At 37.4% G+C, this 4,677-nt stretch overlaps 1 pseudogene; it reads left to right on the forward strand.

Annotated features, from left to right (window-relative positions):
- The first annotated feature begins 325 nt into the window (after nt 1-325).
- Nucleotides 326-4,425, forward strand: LOC140629049 (nucleoside diphosphate kinase homolog 7 pseudogene; annotated as a pseudogene).
- Nucleotides 4,426-4,677: the final 252 nt, after the last annotated feature.

Genomic DNA, 4,677 nt, shown 5'->3' on the forward strand with positions numbered 1-4,677 from the left:
GCAAAGGGTTTTAATTTAAAAAAAGGAAATAAAAGCAGCAGTGGGATGGTCTGTAGGTGACACACCTTGGGGTAACATACCTTAATTGAAGCACTGTAAACAGTGTAAACAAATCAACATGGCAAAAAAGATAGGTCTTCCGGCAAAAGAACAAGAATTAGAAAAATGTTCCAGTTCAAAGACTGAAGGTATTGCAAGGAAAAAGGAAGCATTCAGATTCCTCTGTAGGATTTTGGATTCCATGATTTATCCAGGAATATACACAATCATTCTCATCAATTCCTGTTAAACACTGGTGCTCATAGTTGTTTCTTAAATGCTACCCATGTTGCTCCTGTTCATCCTTGGAGGAGATATAACCTGTATGCTGCAGGTATCAAGTAGCACACAGATTTTCCTTGACTCCTTACATAAGGGTCACCACTATCTGTGACCCATTAGCTGAAAACACTAGTTTTTGCTTCTGTGTGATTCTAGCCTTGCAGATTTACTTGGGAGAGATGTTGCAAATTTAATTGTAATATTGAATGTACACTGCAAGGACAATGACTTGAGGTCCCATGGGTCTATCCATAGCCGATATATCTGCTCTGGATATGTTTATTGCCTCCTCCATTGGAGGGAACACATAACTTCCACAAGGATTTTGATTGTGTACTTGACATCCCCAGGTTAAAAATCCCATTGACATAGGTAAAAGAATCAGAGCACAACCTAGAAATGAGGAGTCAAAAAAAAAAAATCACCAAACCTTCCCCAAAAACTTATGAGGTGGCTACAAAAGCCTTTTAAATAAGTCATCATATACCCTCCACTGGTGCTAATACCATACTTGTACTGCCAGGAAAGGCACCAAATGAAGGAAGATACTAATTTGTTCAAGACCTTAGGGTCATCAACGAAATTGATTTTTCTTCTTCCTCATAGGGCCTCACCCAAATTCTTAACTATTATCAATCTTCTAAAGCTACTTGCTGTGCTCTACTGAATATTTTATCTCATTTCTCAGTGTGCCTCTGGATCAGAGGGTTAATCCATTTCCCTCTCTCCAGAACAGTACAACGGTTTTCCTGGACAATCATGGCCTAGAGTTCACTGAAAGCCCCTAAATCCTAATCAAGGCCTAAATACTGTTTCCCTTGTCATTCAGTTCTTTTAATTTTTTTGAAGATTTTCTGTTTATCCATGAGAGAGAAAGAGAGAGAGAGGCAGAGACATAGGCAAAAGGAGGGGCTGGGTCCACATAGGGAGCATGATGTGGGACCCTGTGATCATGAACTGAGCCGAAGACAGATGCTCAACTACTGAGCCACTCTGGTGTTCTTGTAATTCCTTTCTTATACAATAAATGGATGATTTTCCACTTTGTTCAGAGAAAAAAAATAAAAGGATCCACATATTTGCTCCCAAATATTGCATAAAGAATATAGAAATTCAAAGGAAATTACAGTTTTGCAGAGTAATCTAATTATTCATGATATAACTTATTTAAAGAAGGGAAATTATTTTCATCTGCCATTAAAATAGGCAAAATTTTCAGAAACCTGTGAGATCCCTTAGTGTAAATAGACACTAGTAAGCGGGACTATCCAGTGCATTCCCTTCAGCATATACTGGTTCTTCCACTGTAAGTTAGGAGCTGAAAGATCCACAAGTCTAAGAATTTCATAACCCATACTAGAGGCACTACCTTACTATATGCAGATATGTAACATCTTAAAGAATCCTTAGGATATTACCCAAATTTTTACCATCAAGATAAGTCAAATATTCCTCCAATAGTCCTAGTAGCCTCTTCCTCCATTCAATAGGAAATGTTTCTGAAGGAAGAGCCAAATATGAAAAACTGCCCTGAGACATCACTGAAAGGGAACTTATCGGGTCTTTTTAAAACCATAGCAATGAATCTCTAGGATGTTCAACCTTTAAATTAAAAAAAAAATCAGAATTGGAAACAAGAAGGCTCTCAAACAACCTCCTCAGAGATCTTCTGGAAGCAGTCAGTCTTAAGACAGTTGCTACAATACTTTCAAAACACAAATGATGATAGGCAGTGGGCAACTTCCACCTAAGATAATGGACCAAGTTTCTCATCTAAGTCTTTCTCCATTTTCTATCCACTCAGTTAAAATAATTCTTTTTTTTTAATTTATGATAGTCATACAGAGAGGGAGAGAGAGAGAGAGGCAGAGACACAGGCAGAGGGAGAAGCAGGCTCCATGCACCGGGAGCCTGATGTGGGATTTGATCCCGGGTCTCCAGAATCACGCCCTGGGCCAAAGGCAGGCGCCAAACCGCTGTGCCACCCAGGGATCCCAGTTAAAATAATTCTTATTTTCCACAGACCTCCTGTAGTTCTTCACCCATAATGACCCCTCTCACCCCTTCTCTTCTTCTATACATTTTTAAAATTTTTATTTATTTATAATAGTCACACACACACACAGAGGCAGAGACATAGGCAGGTTTCAATAAATATAAGTGCCAATCATAGGTGGCACACTTGAAACTAATGTAACCTTGTAGGTCTTCTTGACTGGATTTCAATGCAGAAATGTGTACACCAGAGTGGTTCCTTTGTTTGAGTGTTTCGCTTGGCTCGGGTCATGATCCCAGGGTCCTGGGATACATAATATTTTGAATATGTCAAAACACACACTAATATACAACAAAGAGCAGTCGTTAATATAAGTGCTTGATTTCAATGTTAATAATATGTATACATTGTTTTGTACTTTGTGATAAATATTTCACTCTGATGTAGGTGTGAATAATTTTGGAAATTATATGCCAAAAGGTAGAGTGATAGGGAAATTTTCATATTATATGCTGCATTGTGATATCAGCCTAATTCTAATGTCAGTAATAAGGTCTATTTATTAAAACATAAGAATTTTATTTGCTAATAGCAAGGACGAATATATCCAAAAGTTAGCTTCTCAACATCTACAATTTAATCAGACCAAATGAAAGTTCTCAATGTGTTTTACTGTTTTGTTTATGAACTAATGACTGACCATTTAAATTAAGATTTTTCACACATGGGGAGTTGATGTAGAGGTGGTGTCTCCTTGTGGCAAAGCTACCTATTTCCCGTGTTGAGATCCTGAGACTATGAATCATAACCCATACTAGAGGCACTACCTTGCCTCTATCTAGTATGAAAGGTTCATTTTCATTAGAGTGGTATGATCCAAATGCTTCACTTTTTTGATGTTATGAGCTTTTATTTTACCCAGCGGATGGATCTCTTGAAATACATGATGTAAAGAATCACCACACCTTTTTATTATTATTTTTTCACCACACTTTTTTAAAGCGAACTAAATATGATGGTCTTCACTTGGAAGATTTACTTATAGGCAACAAAGTGAATGTCTTTTCTCAACAATTGGTGCTAATTGATTATGGGGATCAATATACAGCTCACCAACTGGGCAGTAGGAAAGAAAAAAAACATTAGCTCTGGTTAAACCAGATGCAGTATCAAAAACTGGAGAAATAATTGAAATGATAAAGCTGGATTTACTATAACTAAACTCAAAATGATGATGCTTTCAAGGAAAGAAGCAACAGATTTTCATATAGATCATCAAAGTCCTTTTTAAATGAACTTATCCATATTTTTACAAGAGGTCCTACTATCGCCATGGAGATTTTAAGAGATGATGCTATATGTGAGTGGAAAAGGCTACTTGGACCTGCGAACTCTGGTATGGAATGTACAGATGCTCCTGGAAGCCTGAGGGCCCTCTTTGGAACAGATGGCATAAGAAATGCAGCTCATGGTCCTGAATTTTTTGCTTCTGCTGCCAGAGAAATGGAGTTATTTTCTCCTTGAAGTGGAATTTGTGGACCAGCAAACACCGCTAAATATACCAATTGTACCTGTTGCATTATTAAGCTCCATGCCATCAGTGAAGGACTGCTAGGAAAGATCTTTATGGCTATCCGGGATGCAGGTTTTGAAATCTCAGCAATGCAGATGTTCAACATGGATCAAGTTAATGTTGAGGAGTTTTATGAAATTTATAAAAGAGTGGTATCTGAGTATAACGAGATGGTGACAGAAATGTATTCTGGCCCTTGTGTAGCAGTGGAGATTCAACAAAATAATCCTACAAAGACATTTCAAGAATTCTGTGGACCTGCTGATCCTGAAATTGCCTGGCATTTATGCCCTGGAACCCTCAGAGCAATCTTTTGTAAAACTAAGATCCAGAATGCTGTTCACCGTACTGATCTACCAGACAATGGCCTCTTACAGTTTCAGTATTTCTTCAAGATCTTCGATAACTAGCAGTACAGAAAGCAAAGAAGTTACAAGCTGTGGCATTCAGATGAGAGTGAATCACGCACATGAGGATCTGTTCATTCTTTTATTGTCCATTGTTTTAACCTGACTGAATACAAGATCAACAAGAGCACTGTGGCTATTATTATATATGTTACAATATGGATTTTGCACTGTAGACAACATTTAACACCAGTCTATGGGGTACTGCATTGCTTTTCATAAAGTCCAAAATAAAGATTTATTTTCAAACAACAAAAAAAGATTTTTCATACAAGAAACATTAAGAATATGGCTTAGTGTATTAATTTTTGGTATGGCACACTGAGAAAATTAATTTTTTTGAGAGAGAGAGAGAGTAAAAGAGAAAGTGTGAGATGGAG

The sequence above is a fragment of the Canis lupus genome, chromosome Y (assembly GCF_048164855.1).
Source record: "Canis lupus baileyi chromosome Y, mCanLup2.hap1, whole genome shotgun sequence".
In the NCBI taxonomy this organism is placed as follows: Eukaryota; Metazoa; Chordata; class Mammalia; order Carnivora; family Canidae; genus Canis; species Canis lupus.